Raw genomic sequence first — 15,313 nt, forward strand, 5'->3', positions numbered from 1 at the left:
AGGAGAGAGAGAGGGGGGGGGGATGTATAGGGTGCATGTTTGCCATGGCTCATGTGTAGAGGTCTGAAGCCAACTTTGTGGAGTTGACTCTCTCTTTCCACCTTCATGTAAGTTCCTGGGATCAAACATAGGTAACCAGGCTTGTATGACAAGCCCTTTCACCTGCTGAGCATCGCACTTGCTTCTTGGCAATAATAATTTGGTAAAGGCCCCTGTATTAAGGAGCCATGATTAGAGGTAGGGATATAGAGATAGTTACGGTACATCCCCACCCTCCTGCTGCCCACAGTGTGCTGAGAGACCGTCAAATGTACACAGAACGGGAAATTCCATCTGCAGTGATCACTGTGGTAGACTGAATGCCATAAACAAATATGGGTCCTAGTCTCTGGAACCTGGGAATGCTATCATATCCTACAGGCACTAAATATGATATCAGGGGACTTTATAAGGGGAAGATTTGATCACAGAGAAAAAAACGATGTAATTAAAGAAACAGCAATTGGGTGGTACAGGCTGAAGGTAGGGGAAGAGGCCCCAGAACAAACAAAATTCTATAGGCTTCTAGACATGAGAACAGACGACGAAACAGATTCTCCCTACAGCCTCCCTAGAGTAACCATGCCTGGGACACCCTGATTTGCCTCACTGAGATGCCTGGCTCCCAGAACTGCAGTAGTGTTGGGGCACATTGTTGCAGCAGCCGTAGTGAAGTAAAGGCACAGAATGGAATGGGTGCTCCAGCAGTCCCCTGGGAGGAGGATGTCACACACTGTAGATGTCAGATGTCAGAACGGAATTCAGAGCACTGAGGCCATCAGCTCTTTCAATAAAGGAGGTTGTAGGCACAAGGTTATTGTGTAGTTTAAATTCTGATTTGCTGTCTAAATGTTGGATAAACTCTGTTCCTCAATTGTCCCCCTGATATGGCAATAAAGCAGCTTACAGCCAATCAATGAGCAGGGGAGAGAATAGGGTTAAGAATAGGCATAAACTGCTCAAGATTGTGTTGTGAAGCTTAATTTTAAAAAAATATAAAATAATCTCAATGATGTGATAGATAGGTTAAGAATAAGCTAAGAGAAATAAGTTTTTTAAAAATAACTTCAACAAATGGCATACCAATGAGGGGTAGAAATTTACAGTAATCTAGCAAGAACGTTTGTAGAAAATAAAACTACTGAGTAGTTTCTTAGATCTGCTCAAAAAGAGAGGAACTGCAGGGTTTAAGGTAGGAACTCACAGCTTCCTGATTAGACAGAGTACACACACGCGCGAACACACACACACACACACACACACACACACACACACACACACAGCAGCAGCAGCAGCAAGGCCTTCAGAAGGCTGCAGAAAAACAAAAACTGATACATACAAACCCCAGAGAAGCTGTTTCTTTAAGTAGAGAGAGACAAAAAAGTGTTTCTTTAACACAAGCAAGCTTCACAAAGCCAGACTTTGCCAGCCAAGACAGGAAGCAACATTGCTTTGAGAAGGAGCTCTTGCAGGAACAACTCCTGCAGGTCAGAGGAGCAAACACTTGTCCACCCAGTAACTTCCCACAGTAGGGGAGGGCTCAGGATCTAGTGAGGGAGGCAGGAGGAAAGTCTCTCCCTGGAAGAAGGAGCCAGAGACAGACTGAGAAGCCTCGAGCATCTGAACTGGTAAGGTCTAGAGAAACTGAGTCTAAGAAAGTAAAATCCTTGGGAAAAAGTTTTGAGATTAAAGAAAAATATTATTTTTTATGTTTAAAATGGAGAAAGACACAGTGACTCAGTCCTTCTGGATTCCATTTGAGTTTGTTTCTCTTAGCATACAAACAATTTTTTTTCAGTGATGATTTCAGTTTTGTATGTTCTCTTTGGGAGAGATCAGAATAAGACAAACTTGGAGAAAGTAAAGACTGAGAAAGTAGATGCTAAATTAAAGGCCATAGATGAAGAAAATCCACAAAGGCTTCAAGAAATTGCAGAGTGACATCCCATTGAGATGCTGAATAGAACGGCTTTGGATATAGGAGAGCATGGTCAGACTAGATGTTATATGTGCACTGTCAAGGTTCAGTTACTGGGTGAAGGTCTACATGCTAAAGTAGAAATGCAGATCCTGTTTGGTGTTGTCTTGGAACAAGGTCATACAACGGCTTATATGCTCCATTTTACAGAGATTAGAGAACTGAAATATATGCACCATGCCATAGGTTCATATTCAGAATTCCAGTGAGCTATTGCCTTAAATTCTGGAGAGCATGACTCTTAAGTTTACATATTTGTTAGAGATGATAACTGTCTTGGAGATGCCTTCACAAATTTGGGCTGATGATGCGCCAACATGTATATCCATTGGAAATCAACAATTTTTTTAGACATGACATAAAACCTATCACAGATATAAATTATCCTTTAGGTCATACAATTATAAAAATATCTAACAATAATTTAAAAAAGATGGCCATACAACATAAGGGGAATATAACATCTCCCCCAAATACATTAAATAATGATTTGTTGATTTAAAATCTTTAAAACGAGACAAGGAGCACATCTGCTAAGATACACTGGATTTTAAAAAGGACTGCTGAATTAGATCAGCAAATAAAGGTCCTGATTCCAAAGTAGAAGACAGTAAATATGTTGTGTTGGGGAGGAGAACATGCTCTTGTCTCAACAGGAAGCAAAAAGCTATATATGTTTTCATCCAAAATGATGGAAATAAGATTTGACAGGAGGAGACTTGAGTATCTTGGCTGCAGACAGAAGAAAAGAAATCAAGAAGACCAAACATAATTTTCTGATTCTTCCATATGGGCACAGCATCGAGACTGACTGAGACATGAAAATGTCTCCAACCAGGACTTCAGCTGTGCATGGCCTATAGATCTTTGGCTATATATTCCATAGGACTTACCATGCCATTCTTTGAAATGGCATAAATAAAATTTAGTTTCACAAAGAATCATCTTTAACTGAACTGTGATCAGTGCACAGCCTCACATATATTAATACAAAGTGTATAGTACCTTTGGAAGTTTAAATATTTTGTAGAGCAAGAGCACCAGACACCAAAAAAGACAAGACAAGTAGCCCAGGTGACCCTACCTCACAGGTGGCTTCAGTGACAATGTTTCCTTGAAAATCTTCACCCGGGAGACTTCCAAATGGTTATCTAGATCATCCAGCATCGCAGACTGCTCCAGTCAGAACGTCAGTTACGCTCTAAACTTTCTCATTATTTAGAGACTGGACAGCAAAAGTTTTGGCTAGCTTTCTTAAGACTGGACAAAACCCAATTTTATTGGGCCCCCTAAAAGAAAACTATGCGCTATTCTCATGGGGAGGGAGTGGATGGTTTTGGGTTATTCTGTGGACGGTTATATTAATGATAAGTAAAAGCGTAGATTAGTTGGTATAGAATTAAGATTATATTTTGTTACAATATGCTAAGGTATTACACCTATGTAATTCTTTAAAAATACAATGTTTAGTTCTAGTTATTTTGAAAACTGCTTTTATAAACTGCTTAGGATAAGTAAGAAATGCATATTAGCAATCAGACAAGCAAATTATTGGTCATGTTAGATGCTAGTTTAGTTAATTACATAAATATGTTTTCTAGATTTACAGATAAAAATAGCTAGAAACAAACAAACAATTCAGATAAGATAGATAGTCTTGAAAAACCTCAGAGATCTAAAGAATATGGCTTTTAAAGACGTTAATAACTTGAAGCTTTTTGCCATGAGACAGGTCTGCTCCTAGTAGCATCCCATTCTGCTTTAAAAATGGCAAGCTAGCCCCTAGGTGAGAAAAACAGCCTTGTGTCAATTAGAGATAGAAAACTGCCCAAACAGGACAAACTGGTTGCAGAAGAGTTGACTGCTGAGCTTTGCAAGGACAAGGTAGGCAAGTCCTTTATAATTCTTGCTTTTAAAAAAAAAAAAGATTTATTTATTTTATTTATTGCATATGAGTGCTTTATCTGCAGAAGAGGGCACCAGATCACATTATAGATGGCTGTGAGCCACCATGTGGTTGCTGGGAACTGAACTCAGGACTTCTGGAAGAGTAGACAGCGCTCTTAACCACTGAGCCATCTCTCCAGCCATAATTCTTGCTTCACAGAAAAGTCTGCCAAATATTCTGGGCCAGAAGACTGAAGATGATGCTCCAACATTATAGCAAAATGTTGAGGGACTGTCCAGGCAGCTAAATATCTCTGTCATTTCTATATTTTTGGAAGCTACTTGCTTGTACTTACTACATATTTAGGTAATATTTATTCCTTCTTAAGTCTCTGATGGGGTTGAAGACTAGATAGTTATAGTCTCACAGTTAAACTTAAATTGTTTAGGATGATAGAAATTGATAGTAAAATACCTTATCCAAGGATTGTCAAATATACAAATGTTAAGTCTTACATAATAATTTTCATAATTATCATATTACATATATTGTTATTATAAGAAAAGGAGCCGTTTATTAGACTAAAAGGGGGAAATGTAGGCATAAAGTTATGGTGTAATTTAAATGCTGATTTTCATACACCTACACCCCATGTCTAGTTGCGAGCTTTGTTCTGAGAATAAACTCCCCAACTGTCCCCCTGATATGTCAATAAGGCAGCTTACAGCCAATCATTGAGCAGGGGAGAGAATAGGGCTGGACTTCCTGCCAGCCATGGGAGGAGGAGTTAGGAGAAGTAGGGGATTGAACAAAGGGATTTCAGCCACAGGCAGAGGTGCAGGAGAGATGAAGAAGATTCAGCTGGAGCAAAGAAAGAACTAAAAAGCAAGAAACTTGGGGGTTTTGGCAAAGATGAAGTCAAGATAACATTGGAGGTTAAGAACAGACTTTTAAAAAAAAAACAGACTTAAACTACTCAAGATTGTGTTATGAAGCCTTGTATCATAAAAGAGTCTAAATTATTTGTGCGATAGCTGGGTTAAGAAATAAGCTAAGAGAAACAAACACTGTTTTATAAAAATAACTTCAATAGGTGGCTGTGTGCAGAAGGGGAACCGAGGCACTGTGCACGTGCGTGCATGCTGGTTCATTGAGCCAACATTTTGAACATCTGTTCTATATTAGGTTTGCAGGATTTAAAGACAACAAAGGCAGAGCTCATGTCTTCAAGGAGTTGATTGTTCAGAAGGGAGACTTGTCATGGGATTCCTGGCTTAGTGTCATACTGGATTGGTTAAACTCTCTGGGTTCAAGTCCTTCTGTGTCCATCATATAAAGAGGTGGTTTACTTGGCGTTTTGAGGGCTGAATGATAAAATACATGGGCAATTTTTTTTTATAGCTGTAAAGCGTTATAATAGTAAAAGGTATGATAGAAATCAGGTACGAGAAAAATAAGTCTTGCAACTAAGTAGCTTCAAGGCACATGAGAAAGAGATAGATGCCCTAAGGTTCCTGGGGAATAACAGAAGTGGCAGATGAGACCAGCTTCAGCCAGGGGCATCAGGGCACTTCCTGAAGTCATGATTAAGCAGGTCACAGGGAGGCATAAGCAAGTGGAGAGAAAAGGCTAGAAGGAGGATCACCACAGAAATATGAGTGTGATTCAATGGGACGCAGGGCCCATTGGAAGCCGCCTATCACTTTCATAGGTGACCTTGAACCTCCCCCCCTCCCCCAAAATGAGGTGCAACATCTCCTGGCCTGAAGTGGCTGGCATCTTCATTCTTAACCCTCAACTCTTCCTTGGCTTCCCAATTTCTACCATGTCCCTCCCCAAAGTGTCTCCTGGCTACTTATCACAGTGCTTGAGGAGAGCCCCGGCTGCATGGCTGCCATCAGCAGCTTTTTTCAACACCAGGCTGGAATTAATAGCTGAACTTCAGCATCCGTCCCCTCCTTGTTCCTCTCTTTAAAACATCCCACTGTGCTTAAGAAAATAGTTTTTGTTGTTGTCATCATCGTTGTTGTTTTAATGAGAAAACTGTTCATTGTCAGGCCATGTGAAAGGTGAAGAGAACAGTTGTTGAGGAGACAGGGCTATCATTTTAAGCCCAAAAGTCAAATGCTGTTTAAACTATGTTCTGTTTGACCCCTGCTAATATTGCCATATCGCATTACATTATGTTGAAAAGTTGCAGGAGAATGTTTTTACTGGAAGAGAAGACTCTTTTCAGAGCTTGGTTCCTGGTTTTAAAAAAACATGAAGAGGAAAATAATTGATCTGAAAATTGTATTCTCCTTCTCCAAGGGCCTAGGAGGTTACTGAATGTGTCTCTGTGCTCTCTCTCTCTCTCTCTCTCTCTCTCTCTCTCTCTCTGTGTGTGTGTGTGTAGGGGGGTGCTAGGCAGGGCCTGTGCATAGTGCAGTGAAGGCTGGGAGAGCAGATGACATCCTTTCACCTTGGTCTTTGAACTTGAAAAATTAAAGGTTATGATTTTTAAAGAAAAGTACAAAGCCTGCTTCTCCCCGCCCGTGTGTTCTTCTCCCTCCCCCACGCCGCCCCCGCTCTGTGTTCTTCTTGGTCACTGGCTAGAAGCCAGCCTCTTCTTTCTCTCCCCCTCCTCAGCTTCCTTCTGTCCTTTGTCCTTCTTTAACTACCCTTCGTCCTTGCCCCTTTATATCCTTCTCTATGAGAGGGGTGATCCTTTATTCTATATTTCCAAGAACAGTCCAAATTTCAAATATCTTACCTTCCATTCTCATATTAAATTGTAGTAGAAATGCCAATATCTGGATAAGCAAGCAACATCTTTGAAATAGTTTGTGCTCTCCGGGTAATACAAACAGCAGCTATTCCTGGCAGCCTCATTCACCGCCCCTTTAAGTGTGGAGGAGGCAAGTGAGGTACAGTGAGGACTTAAAGTCCTTTTGGTCAGATTTTGTAGCCCAGGTTTTGATTCAGAAGATACAGTCCCCCAAACCAGCTGCCATCTCTCTCGCACTCCTCAAATATACACAGTTTCTTTCTGACCCACAGGTTGAAAACTGCTGTGGTGGAGGCCCTTCAGCTTGTCCCTCTGGTAGGCTGCTGCAATGGGCTAGCTCTCCTGGAGGAACAGCTCCTAACCCAGAGTCTTTGCTGCTGGTGCTTCTGTGACTCTGTGTGTGATGCCTCCTGATAAGTTACTTGAAGGAGAATCTGGGGCAGCAAGACTGAACTTCCTGAAGAGTCAAGTCCTTAGACCATACTCTTGTGTTATTGGGTCTGCTCCTCTGTCCTTTCTTACGCATTTTATGGTTTGTTTTTGTTTGTTTGTTTTTGTGTATATGTGTTTGCATAGGTGCAGGCAGATGAGCATGAAGGTGTGCAGGCATGTATGCGGAAGGCCGGGTTGACGCTGAGACTCTTTCTCAATTGCTTTCCATCCTTTTCATTGAGGAAGGATTTCTCAGTTGAACCCAGAGCTCAACAATATGTCTTGTATGGCTGTGCGGCTTCCTCTGGGGATCTCCTGCCTCTGCCTTCCACACTGGGGTCCTAGGTGAGCCTCCACAGCCAGCTAGCATTTGCGTGGGGTCTAGTGATTCAAACTCTAGTCCTCATTCTTGTGAGCCAACTCCCTGGTCCTCTTGTGGCTTTTCTGTTGATTTGTCTCCACTCCTGCTAGGTCCCTGTGACCAGCACTTTTCTGTGACCAAAATGACCATTCAGAGGAATCAAATAGCCAGTGACCAACGAGAAACTGATGAGCAATTTGTTCTATGGTCACACTGCTTAGTGTGATGAAATCTTACCTCAGGGTTACATTCTGTGGCCTGTAGATGGCTTCAGAAAATTCAAAACTTCACTCACAGAAATAGAAACTTTATAAAATATTTTTGTTGATTATTAAATTTATATAAATGTATTATTGCTAGCTGGAAAACACTCGCAATTGTAAATCTTAGTAATTATCTCTTCTAACACAACTGGTTTTTCCTTGTAAATTTGTATTTCCTTCTCCTTTCTTTCTTTCTTTCTTTTTAAAAAATATTTATTTAGTTATTATTTATACAGTAAGTATTCTGCCCACATGTGTGCCTGCAGGCCAGAAGAGGGCACCAGATCTCATTATAGATGGTTGTGAGCCACCATGTGGTTGCTAGGAATTGAACTCAGAACCTTTGGAAGAACAAGACAGAGCTCTTAACCTCTGAGCCATCTCTCCAGCCCTCCTTTTTTTTCTATGTGTAATTTAAAAAAAAAAAACTGAGGTCATGCTTGACATGGAAATCACTAAATAGTCCAGGATGGCCATTTAAACAAATGTCAATCCTTCTACCTTAGCTTCCCAAGTGCTGGGATTATTAGTCTGAACTATCATGCCCCAATTCTATGTGTAAAATACATAGTACACACACATATATATTTTTATTGGTGTGTGTGTGTGTGTGCATGGTGTGTGTGTGTGTGTGTGTGTGTGTGTGTGTGTATGATGAATGTGGAGGTCACAGGCAACTTTGGTCTCTCCTTCCACTTTTTTATGTTGGTCCCTGGGACCAAACTCATGTTACCAGCTGCAGCAAGGGCCTTTGATGACTGAGCCACATCACTAGCTCTATATTCATTGTTGATCTCCGTTCCTTCCTTAACACTGCCCGCATCTCCTTCCTCGTGTCACACAGTATTCTTAGAAAACTCTGAATGACTGCATAAAATTCCAGTGTAAGGATGATCCAGCCTTCTGGAACATTCCTCCAGCATCTGACATTAAGACATTTCCTAGCTAGAAAGATTTAAACACTGGGGGTGGGGGAGGGAAGAGTAGACACACAGTCCTATATACCCCAGACCAGAGGAAAAACAGCATTTATTAAATGTTCTTATAAGAAAACTTAATACAAATTTGCTTGAGTCTCTAAGTCTAACTTCCAAGTAGATACGAAGTACAAGTTGCAGAAAATCATCTTAGTGACACTAGGGAGCCACAGACTCTTGGAGACTCTACAAAACAAATAGATTATAGTTTTGCCTTTTTTTTTTTCCCAAAGAAACTACCAGGGACAAAGAAATGGATAAGGAAAAGAAGTTTAAGAGGCTCCAGCCAATTGTAACATATGAATGATATTTGAGTTCACACTTAAACTCTAAAAACAATGTTTTCCAGAAAGTTAAATACTTTGAAATTTTGTTATTACATTAATGCATTGTTAATCTCTTTAAAAGTGATTAAGAGCATTGTGCGTATACTTTTCAAAATAACTAACTAAAAAAAAAAAAAAGATACCAAAAAGTTTTTTTTGAATGAATGTATTTAGGATGTAATTCAAAATATATTTGGCAACAGAGGGGCATGTGCATGGGAAAGAGCTCCATCAAGACCAGACACAAGCTAAAGACAAGTAATGGGCGCGTGAAGGTTCAATTTGCTCTCTTTACTTTGCTATAGGTGTGATATTTTCCATAAGCGAAAGCTAGAAGTCTATGAAACAACAGGAAGTCAGCATCTCCGGGCCAGGTGCTGATCCACTCTGTGGGGAAAGATCCCTGAATAGGACAGAACTCATCTTGGCCTCAGAGAGCACCCTTCCTAATTGCCCTGGGCTGCTTGACATCTAAACTTTCCTTGTCTGTTTTTCTTGCCTTATTCCCTTAATACAGGGTTTCTCGATGAAACTGGAGTTTGTTGTTTCAGCTAGACTGTCTGGTCAGTAAGCTCCAAGCATCCCCTGCCTCCCGCTGTGCTGGGGTTTCAGGCCAACAGACAGCCACACGTGGCTTTTTACATGGGTCCTGGAGATGCGAACCCAGATCCTCACACTTGTGCAGTAAGCACTCTTACCCACTAAGCCACCTCCCTGCTGCCCCGAAGTCCTCACATGGTTATAAAGCCCCACAGGCTTGCTGTGGAGAGGGGAAGGCATCTGGAAAAGTGCCAGGGAAGCTGAGGGAACTTGCGTATTTTAAGGTATGCATGGAAGGTGGAGTAAGGTGGGAGAAAGATGTGCACCGCTGTCTCCCCTAGTTGTAGTGAACCCTGAGACAGGATTTTTCTGTGTAGCCCTGGCTAGCTTAGAGCTTGCTTCGTAGACCAGGTTCACTTTGTATTCATAGGTCTGTCTACCTTTACCTTCCAAGTGCTAGGATTAGAATAGACGCTGGAAGCAGTTGGGGACAGGGAACAGGAACCAACCATAGATGTCTTCTGAAAGGCTCCGCTCAGCAGGGTATTGAAGCAAATGCTGAGACTCACAGCTGAACTTTGGGCAGAGCACAGGGAGTCTTTTGGAAGAGTGGGGAAATAGAAAGTCCCAGAGGGGACAGGAGATGCACAAGAAGACCAACAGAGCCAACAAATCTGGGTCCAGGGGGCTTGGTGGAGACTGATGCACCAACCAAGGACCACGCATCGACAGGAACTAGGCCACCCACTCAGATGTAGCCAATGGGCATCACAGTCTCTACGCAGGACCCCTAGTAAGGAGAGCAGGGGCTGTCTCTGCCATGGACTCTGTTGCCTGCACTTTGACAAGTTCCCCCTGGTGGGGTGCCTTACCAGGCCACAGAGGAAGAGGATGCAGGCAGTCTTGATGCGACTTGATAGGCTGGGGTCAGTTGGTAGGGCAGAAGGACACCCTCTTTCAGAGGTCTAGGGGAGGAGAATAGGAAGGAAGAGAAAGGGAGGATGGGACCAGGAGGAAACAAAAAACAAAGAAGGTGTGTACCACCATGCCTGGCTGGCACCTCAGCTTTTATGGATTGCCGGAGAGTGACTCTGCCACTCGCTTAGGTTCCTGGGTCATTTCTTTCATTTTATATTTGTAAGTTGTTTACCTAGTAGCTACTGTTGGGTCAGGAAGTCCACATAACCGGAAATGAGCTCAAGCTGGGCCAGAGAAGGATTTCTGGCAGTTACTGTTATCACCTTAAAACAATTCAGTTTCAGTCACATTCGTACCCACTGCATTTTGCTCCTACCAAGCTCTGCTTCTGTTCCCCCAACCAGCCCACCCCCATCTCTGCTCTTTCTGTGGAGGTGCAAGGCCTGGGGATCTCCTAAGTCTGATAAGAAAACTGTAATGCATTTTGTATTTACCCCTGTCATTACCCTTATGGACTCCTTAATCTTTTCTAACTGTTTTAATTTACCATTTAATGTGCTTTCATTTGCTCCTGGAAGACTCCCTTGGTATTTCTTATAGATAAGATTGGCTTAGTAATAAACTCTGTTTTTTTGAGAATGTCCACATTTGTTCATCTTGAAGGCTAATTTTGCTGGGCACAAAGTTGTTGGTTGAGAGTTTTTTTCCTCTGAGAATTCCAAATATGCCATCTCTCTATCTTCTAGTCTCTGTGGCTTAAGAAAATGAGCTGTTAATCTAACTGAGGGTCTTGGTACCGGAAACGCCTTTTTCTTTTGTCTTTCAAAAGTTATTATGATGTTTCTAGGTCTTGATCACTTTGAGTTTATTCTTCTTCAAGTATACTGACCGTATATGTGTGTAGACTAAAATCTTTATTCACATTAAGAAAGTTTTCAAGTATTTAAAAATATTGTTTTCTGTCCTTTCTCTCCTGCACTGTCCTTTGTGTCCCATCCTGGAGGTGGTAGGGTCCTGGATCATGTCCCATTAGTCTCTGTGGCTTTGTTCAGTGCTTTTCCTTTTCCTTTCCTTTTTTCTTTTTTTTTTTAAACTTATTTATTATGTATACAGTATTCTGCCTGCTTGTACATGTGCAGGCCAGAAGAGGGCACCAGATCTCACTATAGATGGTTGTGAGCCACCATGTGATTGCTGAGAAGTCAACTTAGGACCTTTCGAAGAAGAGCCAGTGTGCTTTTAACCTCTGAGCCATCTCTCCAGCTCCCAGTGCTTTTTCTTTGTCATTTATAGTTTCTCTTCTTCAGGCTGGGTGAGCTCAGCTGACTTACCCTCAAGTTCACTAATTATTTCTTTTGGCAGTTTATATGCTGTTGAGACCTTAAGGTAGAGTTTGAATTTTTATAGTTGTACTCTTTTTTCAATCCCATAATTTATTTGTCTCATTTAAAAAGATTCTCATCCCTATTTATATTCTTTATTTGGCAAGAGACAATGCTTTTATTTTCTTTTAGTCATTTAGACATGTTTTCCTTTAGTCTTTGAACACATTTGGAGTGCTGGTTTAAAGTTTTGTTTAGTAAGGCCATGTCTGGACTTCCTTCGGGACAGTTTCAACTGTTTGCTTTTGCTCTTGTGTGTAGGCATACTTTATTACATTTTTGCATGTCTTGCATCGTTTTTTATTGTTGAAAAGTAGACTTTTTAATTTTCTTTACATTTATTCTGTGTGTGCACACAGGTGTTCATGTGCCAAAGTGCTAATATGTAGGTCAGAGAACAACTTCTGGGAATTGGTTCTCTCTTTCTACCATGTGGATGTTCCAGGAATGGGACTAAGACAGGCAGGCCTGGTAGCAAATCCCTTCTCACTAAGCCTTCTCACCAGCCCCGACACCAGACACCTCATATAATGGGGGGAAATCAAGGTTTGTTGTTGCTACTGTATACAGTATGCTGAACATAGCATAGGACTTGAACTAAGTGTCCTTCGTGCCCAAAGTTCTTCAGGGAGGACTTCCTGCATGCCAATGTGGAACTCATCTCAGGAAAGCCATAATGAGATAATGATGCCCTTTAAGGGTCAACAAAAACCATACATCAGCTCTGCTCCTACCCCCAAAGCCCTGCAATCTAGAGCGTGTTGAGCTCCAGATGTCACGTTCAAGGATCCTAGCCCAGGCCTGGGCAACCTTCTCCAGAGAACTGGCTGGGCAAACTAAAGCCAGCTTCTAGCCTGGTAACCCAAGAAAGTCCAGATGAGACAAACCAGGAACGATGCTGTAAGCTGCAGTGATCAGTACCCTGATGGTACTCGGGACAATACTTAGCCTGGAGTGCCAGAGGTGCCTGTAATAGCTAAGGAGAAAATGGATGATAAACAAAAGCCCCAAAGGAAGCCAAGAGGAGGAGAGGAGGGACTGATGGTCAAGAGAGATCTTTCCCAGGAAGTGGCACACCACCTAGGAGTGCTCCTCTTCCTTTCCTGGTAAATTTAGGGTTAGCAGTAAGGTGAAGAGAGCAGGGGTCTGTTATAGGTACCTCCTGTCATTTCCAGACTGTACAGTTCATCTGAGTGGAACACAAAGACAATGCTAGGGCCCTCCAACTCTCCAACCCTACCAACTGTGCCAAGCTGTCCATTTGTGCAAGAAGCACCCTCACCATGGCTCCCTGGGCACAGTGTTGTGATAAGAGTGTGGGATTTGAATACTCCCAGGCCTGGGTTTAACTCCAGGTTTTGCCACTTATCCACTCTGCTGAGTCGGCTGAGTTAGTAAGATTCTCTGAGCCTTAGTTTCTATATTTGTCGAAGAGGACATTAGCCTTTGGCCTGTAGGGCTGTAGTAGGGGACAGGATTGCATTTTTATAGAGTGCACACATACCTGGTAATTAGTAAGTGCTTTTCTGGTTCATCTTGTTGGCAGCCTTGGAAAAGGAGGAAGAATAAACCACTTCCTCTCTTCCTGTAACCTTTCTCTACAGCCTTCTCCGCCTTCATCCTCCCGTAAGCCTGGCTTAGGGTCCTTATTATAAGTTGTTATAGCACCTATATCTTTTATAAAAAAATAATTTATGGTATTTAATTTATTCTATGTGCATTATTAAGAAGGGGTCAGAACCCCTGGAACTGGAGCTACAGACAGTTGTGAGCTGCCACGTGGGTGCTGGGAGTTGGAAGAGCAGACAGTGCTCTTAGCCACTGAGCCATCTCTGCAGCCCGTACCTACATCTTCTTACCTCCACTTATATAATAACTCAAGACTTGACTGGGTGGTTGATTGGTTAAATCCTTGCCTCCGTGAGTAACTTTAAATATCTGTCTATCTATCTATCTATCTATCTATCTATCTATCTATCTAGATGCCTTTTAAACTCTTTACATACTTAAAAATTTTAATTACATTTCAGTGTGTGTGTATGTGTGTGTGTGCCAGAGAGAGAGAGAGAGAGAGAGAGAGAGAGAGAGAGAGAGAGAGAGAGAGAGAGAGAGAGAGGGAGAATGTGTGGATGCCCGAGGACAGCTTGTAGGAGTTTGTTCCCAGGGATCCAACTCAGATTGTCAAGTTGAACCAAAATCTTAGCTTTCTTTATATTTCATTTTTTCCCCTAAAAGGAGTAAGTTGTGTATGGGTGGATGAAATGCTTTGAGGAAAGAAACACTGGTAGCGGCAACTTGTTCATCACCACCCGCTTCATCTCATCCCCCTCTTCCCTCTTCTTGCTATTTCCAGCACGGGTGCCTGAGGATGCTCTTTCTCCAGCACCAGCTTTACCTCTGGCTCAGTCAGCAGCATTATGCTCTGTGCTTTCCTTCAGCTCAGCTGCCTTCTGCCCGGGAGGCTACGCGTTGCTCGAAGTGGAGCTCTCCCACATCTCTCTGTCTCATTGCAGCAGCATCACCAATATAGAAGGGCGGGGATGTTCTTCGATTTCAGAGTTGGACTCAGAATACAAAATAAGGCCAAAGGAGGGGGCTTCTTAGAAATATTGATATCCTTAAGTTTTTCTTTTTGCAGTACTGGAAACCAAACCCAGGGCCTTGTACACACTAGGTAGGTGCTTTACCATTGACCTACAACCACAGCCTTCCCATGTAGGTGGGATATAGGCGCCCCCTCCCACCTCTCTCCTCCGTCCTTCCCTCTCTTCCTCTTTCCTTTTTCCCTGTCTCTCCCTTTCTTCCCTCTTTCCCTCCTTTCCCCTCTCTTTAATGTTTTGAACTCACTAATATCACCTAGGCTGACCTTGAACTTGAGGTCCTCATGACTCAGTTTCCCCACTACTGGGATTACAGGCATGCATCACCATGCTCAGACTCAAGTTTTCATGTATCTTTCACAGTGCCCTTTGCTATGGCTTCAGATTTTTTTTTCCTCTCTTTGGAGGACATGGCTTACTCGTTGGTGACAAAAGCATGAAGTGTTTCTTCTTGCATTCCCCTTGGCAACTCTGCATCACGACCTTTGCCCTTGCTTTGCAGGGTTCTTTGTCTTTGGTGTTTCTTCTTGGAAAAGGCTCTGTCTCCCCAGAACTCAGTGTACTGCAGTGGCTGTCATTTATAACGTCTTCTGACTTTCAGCTACCCGCCATGGAGTTGAGAGAGCCATGGGGGTCGGTTGGCCCATGGGATTTTCTGTGGTCTGTGGTAGCTGACGGGGAGGGCCAGCCACTCAGTAGCTGGCATGGGCTACTCTGCTCTCTCAGCAGTTCCAGCATCCAGGACAGCCAAATCTGACCACCCCCTTACCCTCAAGAAACAGAAAAGGAAACCCAAGGAACAAATGTGTTCCCCTGGCAGAGGGGCTCGCCTTGAGAAATAG

This window comes from Acomys minous (genome assembly GCF_964271855.1).
Source record: "Acomys minous genome assembly, chromosome: 14".
Taxonomy (NCBI): Eukaryota; Metazoa; Chordata; class Mammalia; order Rodentia; family Muridae; genus Acomys; species Acomys minous.